Consider the following 18,626-nt stretch of genomic DNA (forward strand, 5'->3'; position numbering starts at 1 on the left):
GGTTTTAGATTTTATTTATATTTTTTATGCATTTCAACGTGACTGTAGAGCACTCTTCAAATAACAAATGAAATAATGTTACTTGTTATTCTAGCCACCTATGAGGTGATGTATCTATTAACGGACATGCCAAATAAATATTAAATTATCTCCAGTATAAGAAGAGATGTACTTGGTTATAACACGTATAGAACGTCAAGCGAGTCCTTATGCTTCATTAAATGATTTGAAATTAAGTCTTTTAATTGCTTAAGATTAGAAATCAGTTTGCCTATTAATCGATGCGTTGTTGATCGATCTAGTATAAACAAGAACGTTTTAGCGGGCTGAGTTCCACGTTTTTTTTTTTTTTTTTTTTTAACGTAGGGTATCGCTGGACGATCGCTCTACCGCATATTAAAATTTCTTAATAAAAATAATGTATCACATACATAAATAAAACGCTGGCATTTCCCTTTTACTCCAAAACAAAACATTCTGCTAAATTAATGAATGTATAAATATGTGTGTTTAAATAAGTATTCCAAATACAGGGTGTTAAACATAAGCACATTATTATTATTTTTTAATATCTACACATTAATGATTACTTATTAGATGGTGTAATAGTTATGTTTTATAAACCTACTAGCATGGATACTCGGCGTTGTCCGGGTGGATATGACCGTCGGTTATGACACAGCTGCTATATAAACGATATACAGCACTTTCATCGATGCCCTCACAAAAATTTCACAAAATCTAAGAACGGGTCCCCCCAACGTCTCCATCAGAAGTAGTTATTCTCAAGATATTGAGCACTTTTTTGTTTTCGTGCGAGAGAACACTTTCCGTATAAATAATTAAATCAATCAATACAACTTTTTTTTCAATCAAAATAGTAGCGATTGCCGTGCAACCGGGAGTAATTAAGGCGCGGTAGTTGGATTCAAACCCCAAACGCGAAAGAGTAAAAGAAGGGAAAAAGTCAATGGCAACCGCGCTAGCTGTTACGGACATAATTGCTTATAACGTTATGACGCAAAATAACGTTTTTAAACAGTTTCAGTTTGATATGCGCGCGTCTTTCGAAAATCGCAACACGAAAACTGCCTTTTTTAAGAATTGGTCCAATTAATCACGACACAATCCATTTTTATTTCTAATTTTCACCTCTTATTGATCCGAGGCATTGCCCTTTTCATATGGTACCGGTTTCGACCCGATCTGACGTGGCTGACAAAAGTTTTTAACACCCACACTAAAACACAGACAGGTCTACTTTGTATAATATATTATTATGAACATTGCAATATATATATATATATATATATATATATATATATATATATATATATATATATATATATATATATATATATATATATATATATATATATATATAGTCCAATGCTCCAAATATACTGATAAGGAGTAAACTCTGAAACATGCATGTATATAGATGACTTAGTTTTATGCACGTAGTAATTATTAATTAGTAATTAATAAATAATATATATATATATATGTATATATATATATATATATATATATTCTCAGCAACCTTAATTTGATGTGTATATTTTACAATTTATAAAGAGCCCCCGCCAACATTTTCACCTTACTTCAAAAACCGTTTACTTATAAACTAAATGACGTATTATTGAGTTTTGATTAAATAGTCTAACAATATAGTGGGTAACATAGGCACATATTTTTGTAAAGTTAATTATTAATGGTTTTAGATTTTATTTATATTTTTTTATGCATTTCAACGTGACTGTAGGGCACTCTTCAAATAACAAATGAAATAATGTTACTTGTTATTCTAGCCACCTAATAGGTGATGTTTCTATTAACGGACATGCCAAATAAATATTAAATTATCTCCAGTATAAGAAGAGATGTACTTGGTTATAACGCGTATAGAGCGTCAAGAGGTTCCTTATGCTTTTTATTTTACATGGAGTTCACCACTTATCAAGTCCAAATGGCCACTCAGGGATAAGGGTTATTGTGTGTACAGCAATCAAAAGGATAGTGTAGCAATAGTATTGGATAATTGGTCAGGTGTCATTACTTAGGGGGGCGGTTCATCAGGAATTTGTTTGTGTTGGACTTGAAGACGTCCAGGTTGAAGTCGGGAGGGAAACAGGCAAGCGTGACAGAGTTCCACAGGCGTGCAGAAATTTAGTTTTTATTATTGCTTAAATAAGAAATCAGTTTGCCTATTAATCGATGCGTTGTTGATCGATCTAGTATAAACAAGAACGTTTTAGCGGGCTGAGTTCTACGTTTTGTGTTTTTTTAACGTAAGGTATCGCTGGACGATCGCTCTTACGTATATTAAAATTTCTTAATAAAAATAATGTATCACATATATGAATAAAACCCTGGCATTTCCCTTTTCCTCTCAAACAAAACATTACATGTACGCAGAAATATGCAAACACGTGCGTGCGTTTTGTGTGTCTGTGCGTGTGTTCAAGTATGCCTGGTTGCCAATATTTATTTACTTGTCTCTTTCTTGTTATTTCTCTCTTGTGAGAGAAACATAATCCACGCGATAAGCAAGGCGAGGTTGTTGCATTCAAAAGTTCCCGGCAGACGATTGAGAGGGGCAGACGTCAATAACCGTGACAGTCACGTGATCGAGATGGTCCATTTAAATGCCATTTTAAATCTACGATGTGACAGCTAGTTTCGTCTCTGGTTAAACTCGTAGCAGGAAATGGCTTAAATAAAGCTTTCACTCCGGAGGATTCGAATTGATTTTATTAAGAAAGCACGAGAAACAGCCAAACCGACTTAACATGAAAGAGAAAATAAAAGTAGTGCTTCTATATATGAATTATACTTTTCTGGCTTCATTGTATAAAATGGAATGTAACCTACTAAAAAGAAGATATACTATATAAATATGCCCATGAGTAAGAAAGACTGAGCTCCGAAATACAATCTATCTATAGTCTTCAAAAATGACACAGGGTGGAACGATCAATTTGTTGTCCTAACGAAAACAAAACTACTGTTTTATTTTAAAACTTTTTATTAAAAATTCAATTCGGGTAACTTTGATATATAGTAGAGCTGATATTTCTCCAATGTAGTTGTCTTCAGCCTCAATCACCGCATCGATACGGGTCCGTCACTGGGAGTATGCCTTTCCCACAAGAACCAGCGGGAGCTCGGCGAATACTCGTTGGATGGCGGCAATCAAGCTGGCATTGGTGTTGATGTTCTCGAAAACAGCCCAAACAAAGTAGTCCGGCAGGTTCACGTCAGATATAAATGGTGGCCAGTGAGACAAATATACAAAGTCGTAGCACTTTTTTCTGAAACTTTACCTGGGTCTCTTTGGATTTGTGAGTCGGCACCGAGTTCTGCTGCCAAATGAAATGTCTCCTAACAGCCACATGGTTGATGTATTGGATCAACACACTTTTCAGCACATCCAGGTGCACTTTGCTCTGGACTTTCAAGCCGACTTCGAATATGTGAGATAGCATTATATAACACTCACTTGAAACTACCAAAGAGCATAACCGTGGCTTGAAACTTCGTAGAGTCGCGCCCACAAGCGTTGAACAGTCCGGATTTGCATGTTCAGAGTGATGACAATGATCCCTCTGTAATAACCTGAGTCGGTAGAGAGCATTTGTACAGAGGCGGATCTCCGATCTCGCTCGTTGAACAGTGTATTAGTTTTAGACATGACAGAAGACATCTATCGCTGTTTGAATTTGTACACATCTAGCAAACAAGTAGCTGATCTGCAAATAAAAATAAAACCGGTTTTCATCACAGGGAAATGGAATTATGCTGTTTTTTTTTTTGTAGGACCACAATTTTATCGTTCCACCCTTATAATACATAATAATGTGAGGGCACCAACGGATATTTAACCAAGTAGGACGTAAATTACTAAAACACAAGAAAGATCTTTTATAACGTAAAAACTACAATAGTAACGAAATGGTTGACTCTTTCAATGTGAACCAGCCAGGAAAGTATGGTCTATAAGTGGAGTGATATATATATATATATATATATATATATATATATATATATATATATATATATATATACATATATATATATATATATATATATGCATATATATATACATATATATATATATATAAAGGGAGTAATGTACTCAGAATACATTATCTCATCGACTGAAATACAGTTTGCTTTATTTAAACCATTTCTCTCTCTCCCTATATATATATATATATATATATATATATATATATATATATATATATATATATATATATATATTGTTCGCGTATGAGTTTGTTCCATATTGACGTTGAAACGATTGGGCCTATAATTTAAATTACACCCCGAGGTATTGTATGTGTCAGTGAATGTTCTTACGTAGATTTTGTATCAGAATCGATGATCAAAGTTCATACATTTATAAACTTAAATCATATGTTGAGATATGGATGATTAGAGATAAATATGTAAGTATGTTTACACATATTTTAAAAAATAATAACGGTTCTGTTACTCAGGAAGTAATTATATATTGTTTAATCTCCTACTCTGCAGCAATAAAATTAAGACGAAATATCGAAGGAACAATTTATAATTTCTTGAAAGGCTATTTTACATAAAACTACCTGTAGGAATTTGTCTTATCCATAAATAGATTATCCTGAAGTATTAATGTGACCGTGCATTACATTCACTATGGTATGGTTAATATTGTCTAAACGTGGGTTCGAGAGACATTGAATACTTGCAGAAAAAAGAAAGCCCCGTAAAGTAGAAGAATTTACTTTAACGAGTGTGTATAAGCTTTTGTTTCAATGATATTAATTAGATCGACTCTACAAACCGAAACTATGCTGCAACATGTGAGGAATAGGACGAGAAGGATTGGTCTTACATGATATAATAAGTCGATACAATTTTGCATTTTACATCTGCAATTTTTTTTCGTTTATTCATTCACTAGACTATGTAAGCAGCGTTGATCCCTATGAAATACAACGTTAAATATATTTCAAAAACATTAATAATAAATGGAAAAAAATGGATAAAAACTGCATGCCAGTAGTATGTTTTTTTTTTCTCAACAGTTAATCTATTGTAATTAAATAAATATACTCGAGCTGAGATCGAAACCAAAACCTAAGGAAAGTGTATCCCGTTTGATAACAATTAAACCAGCTTACCAAAATCCTTAAAAGTGTTTTCAAAGCTTGTGAAACAGGAAACTAGCAGATAAAAATCCCATGACCCCTTAGCACCCATTCTTTCAGGATTAAAACTGTTTAAAAAGTTTTCCACAAGATCAAGTACTCTATATTATACATTTTAAATCTGTAGATCCAACATTCGTTTAGTATATAGGTTGGTTGGTTGTTTTTGTTTTACGGCATATCAATCCTTTTCGGCTTATTTAGTGCCGAATCCAAATATTTTGAAGAAAATTTTTTTTAATAGAATATATTTGTTTTTTTCGCGTCGGTTTCTATTTAACCCATAGTTGGGACCCTAACAGGTACGCCCAGTCCGGGTCAGAGTGGACATGGGAGCAATGGTAATTAAAGGGTGGCTCCAAACTCCACAAAACCCACAAGCTTGGGCCTTTAGTATATAGGTGGAGAAGAGTATTCACGCACACATTCTCACCTTTATAGATAAAATAGCAGGCAACCCGGCGTTTCACTGTCGGAAAATACGCATAACTATTATATTTTAATTCATTCAGAAGCTGAAACATGTGTCTGCAAGTATTAGTTTTTTCGAAACCATTCACTTCTTGTAGGTAAAAACATACTCGAGCTGAGGTTGAAACGAAAACCTAAAACAGTGCGTAAAATACGATAACATTAAAAGCTGTTTTCAAACTGCTTATTCTTAACACAATTAATCTGTAATACGAACTATTCACACATGCGCATTTGTGAAACAGCAAACAGATGAAAAACCCATCACTTTCACGTAAAATTTTTTCAATGACATATTTACATATAGCAGCTTTTTCCCCGGATGGAAATCGATTCAAAATTTTCCACATGCCTAAATATCCTATATACCGAATTTAAAGTCTGTAAATCACAAAGTCGTTGAGTATATAGGTTGAGAAGTATCTTCACACACATTCTCACTGTTATAGATTTATATGTAGATTTTTTTTTTGTATGGAACATGCTTTTAAACGACATTACCCTTATTTTAATAGGTGAAAATTAAACTGCAAACAAATCATTGTCTCTGAAAAGGGCAGTGTAATAAATCACATATTTGTTGGGTTGTTAACTTGAAATTAAACTACTGCTGTAACCGCCTATTATATTATAATGTGTACTGTGTTCTTATACTTTGGCAAGGAAGTACATATCTAAATATATGACACTTAGTATAATTTTGATATTTGTTATATGCACCGCTTCTTCTAATAAGGGAGTTAGACCTCTTCAAAACTGACCTTTTTCTTCAAGCATATGGAAACTGATATTATTCCCATTCTCCAAGGTATAAATTAGCTAAATATGCCAGTTATTGTGATCTTGGACTTTGGCTATGCCTGCCTCAAGAGCCATGTAATTTTATTGTTGACGTTTTTCAAAAACGCTGCAAAATTTGGGATATTATGTCCTTATTTTCATTGTAGCTTTCCAGAGGTTGATGCTATAGCATTGGAAGTGGAACCAAATGAAATCTAATAATATTTTCTTGCATATGGTAGTAAGCACAATAAAACACATGAACGGCTGTGCAAATTTTAACTAACTTTAATGCACAAACAGCTGGGGCACTACAAAAATCAGTTTGGTAGTATGATAGCACTGCACTGGCACATATATTGCATAAGAAACTGTCAGATAGGATGTTACTAATACATGTATTATCACTTGTTCAATGTGGCTTTTTTGAAACTGTCAAATTTCATCCTGTGGTACTCTACAACTTGTAGTAAGCAGCATTCTTTGCTCTGGGTCACTTGTGATCTGAGTTGCAAAGTCACTCATTAGTTTCACACCTCTCACAACCACATCATTGCTCACTATCACTGACCTCACAAACTTCTGTGCATTCCTGTAGCTGTCATTGTCTTCCCAGGTGTCAGCAGGAGTAGTGAGCCAGTCACATTTCACTCGAAGAGCATCAAACAGAAAGTGAGACTCTGGCCCTACCAGGTCTGTGAGAAATGTAGCTGCATTGATGACAGGAAACACTGGCTTGCCTTTCCTGTAACTCTCAGGTTTCTCTGTTTCTGACAGCTTGACTGCGAGCTTCTCTTTTGCAGACTTGGTCATGCTGGCATGTGAACTGAACAAGGTGAATGGCACTAGTTCCTGGGTCAGATACCAGCGGTGGTTGTTTATTTTCTTGAGAACAGAGGTTGCCAGTTCATAATCATACTACTTGTATTGCAGCATGTTCTTCATAAGCTGGAGGTCATGGATAGGTGCATCAGCTGCAGATGTGGTGGTCACCCAGTGGCTTGTGTAGAATAAGGCCAGGAACTTGTTCATCCTCTCCAGCTTGAAGAGAGTGTCCGTGTTGTATTTTAGTCCCTTGGAAAACATGAGCATCTTCATACAGTAAATGTTCCTGGTCATCCAGCAGGCTTGGTGAATGGCACCTGGCTTGGCCCAGTGGATACCCCGAGGAGGTTCCTCACCAAGCCGGATCAGGCACAGCTCTGCCTCCTCTCTGTAATCTGCCCTCGGACTTGCTTCCTCAAGAAAATTGCTTAAGACTGCAATTGTGATTGTCTTCTTCTGTTTCAAGTCTTGTTCAACTAGGCCCAGCCCTCTTGGGCAGTCCTTAACCAACTTGTCCCACTTCTCTTTCACATTGCTGAACATTGGGTTGTCAGGACTCTTGACCTTGCTGAACACAGCCTCCCATACACTTCCAATTATTACCTCTGATATGTGATGGCGACAAGCGAAGTAGAATACTTTTTTGCCTAGTTGTTCTTCAATAAGCTTCGCTGCACTATTGTTGATGCCATTGTTGCTTGCTGTGGTATCAAATACCAAGCCTACAATGTTGTCTGTGAGACCCCATGCTTCTATCAGTTTCAATGTAGCATTACACTGTTGGATTCCTGTGGAACTTTCTATGAAGGGCACACCAAGCAGCTTCTATTCTTCATACTGTGGAGTACCAGAGACGAGCACTGCAAGACTTTCCACTGGGTATCTTTCACCAAGAACATCCCGTAGAAGTTTTCCATCCCAATGTAGTGTGCAGTAATCTGGCGGACTTTCCTTGAAGTTATTCATGTAACTTTGGCACAAGTTATGACGAGTGTTTATCCTATTTCGTCTTGTAGTAGAGGCTGATATAACAAAGTCATCAAGATCTGCGCATCCTGCCGTCAACACTGCAGACACCATGGCTGTAGTCTGGTTGTCAGAGAGTGACAACCGATCTGCAGTGCTACAAATCTCTTCACTGGTTATAACTGAGTGTGGAAAGTGTAAGGTTATCGTACTTGATTTTGATGAATAGCTTGGTGTTGTCTCAGTGCATTCTACACCCTCACTAGTACCAGAGCCTTGACTGTTCCCTGGATCTTCATCGCTTGAGATTTTCCCAACTTCTGCTGCTGCAGCAGTCACTGATGATAACATTCCATCTTCTATTTCTTCTCGGAAGCTTTTCTCTCTATACTTCTTCTCAAACACCCTATCATGACCTGACATGTGTGCCAGCCGAGTGGTCTGTTGGTCCATATAGAAATTGACGTCCTCTTCCTTGGTCTCCTTTGTGAGCAGCCTGTTGCTTCTTATCTCCTCCACAACATCCTTTGCTCCAATATCAAATAACTTGTCTAAGTCCTTCAGAAAGTTAGCTCGTTTCTCTTCCTCTGGTTCGTTATTTCTTCCCTTGTTTTTAACAATTTTCCTGTACTTTTCATGGAGGATCATGAGACGGTTGACTGCATTTGGTCTAATTAGTGTTTTAATCCTTGCCATATTCCAGAATGACAAAATCACATCCACTGTATCATGGGCTAAAGACCTATTGTCACTGTTAGGAATTATCATTCCTCAAATGCAGGAAATACTGGAACACCACGCGATTAGTAGGAAGTTGAGAGCTCCTGAATCTGGGTTGCCCAATAGGATACACATCACTGAATGACCTTGTAGCAGGAGTTGCCACCTTTCTTCTCTTTTCAGTTGGTTCATCCCGTTAACTTGTATCGCTGACCACTTTCCCATAGCGTAGTTGTCTTCCAGAAGCCATGTTGTCAGCAGTTCACAAATCTTAACAAATCAGCTTTAACTTACAATCTGAAATGAAGAGATAAAACATACTTAGTGATAATAAATTATATAGATGCATTAAGAGTAACATTTTTTAGATAAAGTTATGTATTATATGATAGCATCCTTTCCAAGCATAAAAATATATATGTTTGTGCAATAAAATTAATTAAAATTAACACAGGCGTTCATGTGTTTACTACCATATGCAAGAAAATATTATTAGCTTTCATTTGGAATCACTTTCAATGCTATAGCATCAACCTCTGGAAAGCTACAATGAAAATAAGGACATAATATGCCAAATTTTGCAGCGTTTTTGAAAAACGTCAACAATAAAATTACATGGCTCTTGAGGCAGGAATAGCCAAGGTCCAAGATCACAATAACTGGTATATTTAGCTAATTTATACCTTGGAGAATGGGAATAATATCAGTTTCCATATGCTTGAAGAAAAAGGTCAATTTTGAAGAGGTCTAAAGGGAGTGCATAATGTTCGACAACCCACACGAAATGCATTGCGTCAGAACGAAACAAGTTTGCTAAAATAGTGACGTATTTAAGTGCATTTCAAACAAGATCAACATTATAACATGTTCCAACTTCGAAGAGAGACTCACAGTCAATTAAATGTATTACTTAGTTACCAAACTCTGCGTCAAGAGAGATTCCGACTAATAGATATAGTGTAACAGTAGGACTCGGTTCCCTGTCACAATTTTACGGAAAATGCAGAACTGGCTAATGTAAAATTTACGCTCGCTCCGCATTTAACTTAATTCAAATCCCATGAAGTATCAGCTTAAAGCGGGTAGTTCAGAAGACGCAATACTTTGATAAACATTTGGCCAGCTGTTTTGAATTAGTTGTACTTGATGAAAATGTTGCGCTTAGAGATATTTATATACACTAATTATCTGCCAAATTATATTCTGCTTTTATTTTAGAAAACTTGTTTAATTTGTATAGAACACATTGTTTATAAATGTATGTGTGTTTGAATGAGTAAACAGAGAAATTGTAAAAAGAAAAATACAAACAAATGTAAAATATTTGTGAAATGTAATTAGCAAGGAACTGTAATAAAATTAATTTCTTACAGATAAAATATTTCCTTCTGTCGTAATTATGCGATTTTATTTTCAAACAATTCAAATTGACTTTTATCTTCTTTTAGTTAGACACTAATTAGGATTGTATGCGTCTTTTGGTCGATTTAATAAAATTATCTATTTTATGCTCAGAAATTTTTCCTCGATAAACAGTATTATCTGTCCCTGAATCAGGTTCTGAGATGCTAATGACTTAGGAAAAATGATCACGTGCTTGAAAGTACATAAGATGAAAACAGAACATTTTCACGATGTACGTATGTGAGAGTGTAATATAAATTAACTCTAGCTGACGTAGGAGAATACGTGAAACGGATCAAAGTATTACCGACAGGTTTTGGATTAAAAGCTGTATGATTCGCAGCGTCGATACTAAGGATAAAAATGCGAATTACACAGGTTTCTATTCGGATATGACGGCCACAACAATGGTATACAACCCCCGTGGATATAATAAGCGATTCCGTTTGGAATTATGTGCAGGTTTCCAAGTTCGACGTAATAATACACCTGAGGAAGGTCGGAAGTAAAATCAGATGAAACGTTGAGAAAATGACTAAACGTTGAAAACAATAGTCCGAATTTAAATTATCTATCCGGATCATCAAAATTCAGAAACGAAACTTTAATTTATGTCGAAAATGTGTAATTCAGTCCTAGTATTACTTTGACAACCGTGTTTATTAGAAGACAATCTAGGACCGAATCATGTTGGAGAGGAATCTATCTCTAAGTCTTCTTTCTTTTAATTTATGACTATTTTATGTATAGACGATGCCACCTGTCATCCTAAAGAGGCAATGGATATCCCCTATGTAATAGTACCTGCACGTGTAATTGTAAAGCAAGGTTTACGCAATCTCTACCCACACCTCCTCTGCATCGGCACTGGTTGAGTCCAGTGGCAAGGAAAAATGCTAGACGACTGGATACATTGTGTAATGCAGTCCTAAACACGTCTATGAATATTATCACAATGCAAATTACAGCTCACATTCTTCAACGTATAATTTATCTAGAAGTATAAGCCATGTTTAGTTTCAGAACAGTTTCCGATGGTTCGTAGTTCTACACAAGTCCTGAGAGGTGACTGGTTTGCAGTAGACAGAATGGTTTCGGATGATTCGTGGTTCTGCACAAGGTCCGACAGTTGACTGGTTTACAGTAAACAGTTCTCGAGTTTGAATCCACAGAAAGGTTTAATATTTATGGAGCAATTTTAGTTTCTGATTGGTTGGTAGAAGAACGTGAATTAATTCGATTCGTAAGTTCCTAGCAGAATCGTTTATAAATAGAATCTCCCGACTGTGGGGAGTAATATCCCATAATACTCCGGTAGGATGGGATGTGTCTCCTAGCGGCTTCGGCTGCGGGGAGATAGGGTAGCGTACTCGTCAAGGATTCGTTTCTGACACTCAGCCCGACAGGTGAGGGGCCGGGAACCTGCCCAGCACCTGTCGGAATGAGGTACACCGCTTGGGTACTACCTAGGAGGTCCACCCTCCCAGGCCTGGCCAGCGGGCTTTCCGGCGGGGCAAGTTAATTTCTTGTCGCCTGAGGCGCCCCTACCGGGGACTGCTGAAGGCAATTTTTGTTGAGGCGAGAGTGTCCCTTCTTTAGGAGAGCTCGCATGTTCTTCACTTTCCGGCCTTGTGCCACCTTTTGCTGTGGTGGGTAGCAAATAAATAACTACCCCATTATGCGACAAATAGTGTAACAATTGACATAAAATTCAGTTTCCAACTTGAAGTTTATATGCCGTCGAAATTCATATTTTAAGCATAAACCTAACGTACATACGAACATGGCCTAACAAAACAAGACGCTCAATAACTGATCTTATGTATATAAAAAAGATCCGTAAATACACGTATTTAATAATGAAACTACTATTAAAAACTATCAATAAACAAAGAAAACGTTCTCATGCATATACATATACATATATAGCCGGATATTTAAGTTTTTGTTTTTTTTTTGTTTTTTTTTTCAGGAAAAATCACAACGATTATACTTATTTATTATTGTTAATGTGCTTGATACATCTTAGATAATTAATATCAGTCCGAGCTTAGAAAGGGTTCAGTGCAAATATTTCCTCCACATTAGCAACATAAGTAGGCAACTGTCAACATATGCGAATGAATCGATCGTGGTTTACAACTGAACGATAAGAGACGTGAGGGTAAATAGGTTAAAAGGAAAGTGCAAAGGTCAAGCAGCATTAAATAGCGAATATTGCCTACGCAGCCCTTTTAACTGACAATAAATAGGCCTTTATGACGGACACTCGCTACTGACCTCGCTGTCCTTAAGACATTTCAAAAACTTTTTTAATCCAACATTACTCTGCTCAGATTTTGTTACGCTGTTTCACTCTCATTTAACTTCTTTTCCTTTTGTCTCGAACATATAAACGCAATTCAGACATTCTACCTTTTAAACATCACACACGGTTTTCTTTGTCTTTTTTCTTTTTTCATTCAAGTGCAAACAATTATGCCTGTCAAATGCAAATACCTTTCACAAGATTCTGGCATAATCCTTGTGGGGGGGGGAATTCCATTGAAAGGATTTTACAGATAAGCTGTCTAAAACTGACTCTAATCGACATTCTTTTGCAAAAATTCACTCTTTGTCGCAGCATTATTATATATTATTATTAGTAGTATATTTTATTCTCAATTTCTTCTCAATAGGTTTTTCCTAACGCGAGAGGTATTAATATCATTCTACCCACGTGGCGGTAGCATAAGAACAAAGCTCCGACTCATGTCGTGCCATTCGAAGCACATTGACCTGAGTTCGATCAATAGTTCTCTTTTACATACACTTTAAAAATGACGTATTTCCATTTAGTAGTCTCTGTGTGGATTAATTCGACCCTATTTCTATAGTAAAAAACAAAACAAAACGATATTTTCCTTCCAGACAAGTAGCGTTTAAAAGCCGTCTTCCATCATTTATACTATTATCTATTTTTAAATTGTAAAGAGATGCATATTGTTAATACAATATTGAGCTGCCAAATATTAACGGTTTAACAATGATAGTCAATATTAAATTAGAGCTTGTGTTACGTTGTGGCATCGTAGGAGATGAGTAAATACAAGGCGACGTCCAAGAGTAATGCCTTTTATTTCTTTTTCAATCAGAATGGATCGAAGACAATTAGAAATTGGATTGCTATAATGACTGAAATTACACTTTCCTAAACTGACGGTTTCATCTTTTCTTGCGATTATTTACGATGGGAGATAAAAGTAGCAACTCTTGTCATGGATGTGCTTCACAGAGATGCATCCTTGAATGTATGGCAAAAGTGCATTAAAGTCGGGATTGATATGTAGGAAATGCATTCTGAAGTACAAAACGCTGCTCGTTTTAAAGGTACGACACCTGCTATTAGATCTCTTAACCTTTAAAGTTTAAAAATAATAGGATTAACTTTGGAAAAAATGTAGTATATGAGAGAGTTAGAAAAGAGATAAAGAGTGGCATAATAAAGAAACAAGATCAGAAAGCGATCATAAGACAAAAGAAATATTTTCTTAATAAAGGCCAACGGGTTACGGTTAGTAAGGTGCTTGTATGAAAAAGAAGCCGTGGTTTTACTCGGAACTGTTACCTCTTTAGGGCAGTTTCAATGTTAAATATTGCTTGCCATAGATAAATACGTAAAAGAGTATAAAACTAATTTCTAAATCGATGTTATTATTGTTAGTGTCAAAATATTCATTAATTTGTTAATGATATGGCATGTCTATCATGAACTACCTAAATCTACAGAGTTTAGTTCATGAAACGTTTACTTACATTATTAGTTTTACAAAGTTGAAAATAACAATAACATCATAATAAATGTGTAATTGCCAGAAATATTGTTTTATTTAAAATAATGTCACGGTTGATGATATTTCTCATTGTTGTTTTCTTATGTTATTCAAAACTAACAGGATTAGACATAAATCTTCATTAATGTCTCACTTAAATTGAATTTAATTCCGTAATTGAGTATTTCGAAAGTAGAGTACCTTATAATTTATTTATTTGATTTAAAAAGTGTGTGAGATGTTGAGCAGTGAGATGCCCATATACATTACATTTATACTTCTGCTAGTTAGTTCATTCAGAGAAGCAGTGACCACGGATTAATTTCAAAGTATATCAAACCGAGTAAATGGAATACAAGAGTATGAGGCTTTCTGTGTTTTAGGGATTACAACAAGTAAAGAGTAGAGCCTCGTTGCTTGTCCGGATAGTAAAGAATATGCACGATAAACGTGAACAAGTGACGCCAGTTTATCAAAGCACATTGCAGTAAAATACTTGTAAAACAGGCACATGGGTACAGGAAAGATCAACGCGACAAATGTTAGAGATAACCGATATTGCGGGAACTATTACAATTCGGACTCTTAGAGAAAGAGACTAGTTGTAGATGCATCAATCCATGTAGCAACAGTTCTACATACATCTTGTATTGTGAACTTGTAAAAATATAGTATGATATTTTGTATAATTTTATGTGACAATAGAGAAATATCACCATCTTTGCAGTAACTTTTGCAATGGCTGAAGCGCGATTGTTTTAATCCATATTGCTTGTAAATGATAACTTAAAGGATAAGCTCAAAAGTAGGGCATTACTTCTCCAAGCCAACGTTTGTTGAGAAAACGGTGTTTGTACTTGTTAAAGAAAAGGTTAATTGTTGCAGCAATAAATTCTACCATTCATCTTCGGCCTCATTCCATTCCAGACAGAATGATGGGTTGTTTTTTTAAGATTAATGACATTGTCTTACGTTTTTTCCTCATATCTATTATAGAGGTGGTATCATCAACAACTATACCCACTTCAAATCCAATTCATTCATGGACGTCGTTTATAAATATTGAAGTACATTTAAAGACACGAAGATAAAACGCTGCAGTAGACCTTCAATTAAATTCATGTTTTGTAGAGTCGATCCCATAGAGGATAACATGATTTTAACCTAATCTAGGAAGAAAAGAAAAACAAAAAAATATTAAATTTATTTCTGAACTGTATAAACGAATATGCTATCATGTACAATTTCCACAGATACTTTTAATGATCGGAAATATATATAGTTTTAATAATTTCATTATCAAATAATACATTTATTCTTTATTTGATCGTTACGATTATGACTCTCAAACGATGTGAAAACATAAAATGTATATATCCCAAGGGAATAGACTTGGCATTGTTTAATGACTGTCCTGATTATGTTATAATATGCAAGAAATCTGGGTTAGTATACATATGTAATCACAATGTAAGCAATACTAAATCCGTTAAAAGTTCAGTCTTGATTCAGTAATATACGAAACTGCGTCTTCCATGTTTAACTAACTAACTATATTTTTGCTGTTAAAACTCGTCAGCAAGAATAACCGTTTCTGTTTCAGTTAGTGTAGCAGTATTTTCCAAATAATAAATTTCCAGTTAATGTTTTATAAATTAATTTGTTAGAATTGCATATAGTAATGGAAGCAATATTTAAAAAACAGTAGTATAACGTGAGCGCAATCTTCACTGGAAATTTATATGGAGATAAAGGGGAAGATAATCAGTTAGAAAACTTGAACAGTTAATAATGCACATGATCGTTCGCTTAAAAATCTATTACAATTATTTTCTTGCTAAAAAGTATTTCGAAATAAAACAGTGTTCGACGAAAACTACTGCAATAGCTAAATCTCTAGTTTTAGCCAACTCCACGAAGCCAAAAAGAGAAATCAAATCCCCAAAGTTTTAAAATGTAATGAACATGTGAGGAGCTCGCAACTTCCTTTTATTAACTCCTACAAGAAAATCACGTTAAATCATCTTTCAATGTATACGCCCTGCAAAAACACTATGAACCGTTCGAAGGTTTTAAAATCAAATTAACCCGTGAATATCAAACGATTTTATTCGGCTTCCTTAAATCTACGAAAATTTCATTAACTTTATTGAACATCCTACGGATGATCAAAGGCATCATTTCATTAAGTTTCCCCATTTTTGTTCAGCGACCTTGACTTTCCGTATTGGCCATTTAAAACGTCATCAATAAAGAGGACATGATAATGAAAGCCAGGAAATATTAGCTGCGTTTAAAAGAATTAAAGCGGCGTCTTTCAAAGAACATTTGATGTCGATTCCTTGCTATTATAAGAAGGAACTGCAAATTATATTTTTATTATTTATTCATGAATTACGTATTAGTTGGTTTTTTTTTACTTTAATCTTGTTGATTTTTATAATTGGTGTTTTTCAGTTTATTTCTTACGGAATGTTTCTATTAGAGAAAATATTTTATATGCGTTTTGGCGATTAGCTTGTTCCTTCGAATAGATATTTTCCCAAAATTTAAAATGGATTCGATGTTGGTTTGAATATCTAGAATTTTCTGCAAATAGTAAATATAACTTGAAAATAGAATAATAGTTACTAAAGCATTTCAATCGGCTTGGATCCGAAAATAATGAAAATGTATATTTTCGGCTTGATAAGAAATCACATTATTAACAGAAATCTCTTCCAATTATTTTTAATTCAAATAACCTGTCTTTGGATTAAGTTGAACTCGTTGATTGTGTCAGTAACATTCAATATACAGTTAGTATATGTAGTTTGCTTCAGCTTGACTACCTTTTGATTTACCATGTCTCTTTGCCCATTGACACGTTTTTCCTAACATAAACGAGGTTAACAATTATCATTATCTAGAAACAGATGATTATTGTAGAGGAAGTAGGCATATAACTATAATTCTATACTCTCTTATATATATATATATATATATATATATATATATATATATATATATATATATATATATATATGATTTATGTAAATGCAGTCATATCTTGCTACGCGGTGCAGACCGTTTTAATCATATTTGATTTCATCAGGCAAGAAATATTAAAATACAAAACTTAAAAAGATCCAGACCTTTTCAAATTTTGAGGAGAGAAAAAGAGAACTGTTATATTTGCTAGTTGTCAGTCATGGCAGTTTTTCTCTCCTCAAAATTAAAAAATTCTGGAACCTTTTTAATTTTTGTATTTTAATTGTTATTGTCTGATAAAATCAAATATGATTGAAACAGTCTGCACATCGTAGCTAGGTATGATATAGTATTTACATAAAAATAAAAAATATATATAATTTGCTTTCTTTGATTAGGCAGTATCAACGACCCTTTTTGAAATTTAATTCGTAACTTTTGGACATCTTTCTACCTAATATATATATATATATATATATATATATATATATATATATATATATCAATTGTTAGAAGTGTTCTTTTGACATTTCGGATACTTTCCATCATAACAGTTGAGAAAACACCACGGGAAATAAAATAAAAATTACAGAATGAGAAAGACATGTGTATTTATATTATTTAGATCCTTCAAAATACTACTTTCATATTTAGAGTTATACTGACAACGTTCGGTTAATGTGACCTCTGAAATTCATGTGTAGCTTGTTTAACTAGCGAAACCCTCCTAAAGAATAGGGATCAGTAGGGCGTTTTTAACGGGTGACTTTTCTTAGAAAAAGCAGCGTTGTTCTGTCAGATATGACAGGATATACTTCCTAATAATTGGGAATTGTATTTGACGTGTTCACCACACTGGGGTGTCAACTTCCAACTATCAAAAATTTTATTTTTACAAATTAGTTTTTACCAAGTATTCGATAAACTGCGCTTCGGACCCTTTTCATATTTCACAGAAATATCCCCGAAGAATTCATGTATAACGAATAACCCATCATCGTCTTACAAAAAAATAACGGAACGGTAATGCAAGTATTAGTTGATAAAAAAAATCTACTTTCTGGAAGAGATTACAAAATTGTTATCAAGCAAATGACGAGACGTGTCACGTAACAGTTTGATACTTTCAGTAACTCAGACAATTGTGTGTCCTCCTTTGCCGCATTCTACAATTTAATAAAAAATATGAGGAAGATAATTATACGTGATAAAGGATTCAGCTATATTTTTCTATTATTTAATCAAGTTCTTTTTCTAAAGATTTGTGCCATTAATACGAGTGCTGCATGTTCATAACTTAAGTAAAATTTCCAAAGTTAACCCGTCCCTATTAAACGTCAACTGGTATTAAAATAGTAAACTAGTATATTTGTGGGAATCACGTAGATTAGTTAGACGCATCTACTTTAATAGTTTCCTTCCTTTATTTTTTTTTTAACAGTGAAACAGTTTATGATCAACATAAACAAATCTTAACAGT

Source organism: Euprymna scolopes, chromosome 5, assembly GCF_053919585.1.
Source record: "Euprymna scolopes isolate OS-2025 chromosome 5, ASM5391958v1, whole genome shotgun sequence".
Taxonomy (NCBI): Eukaryota; Metazoa; Mollusca; class Cephalopoda; order Sepiida; family Sepiolidae; genus Euprymna; species Euprymna scolopes.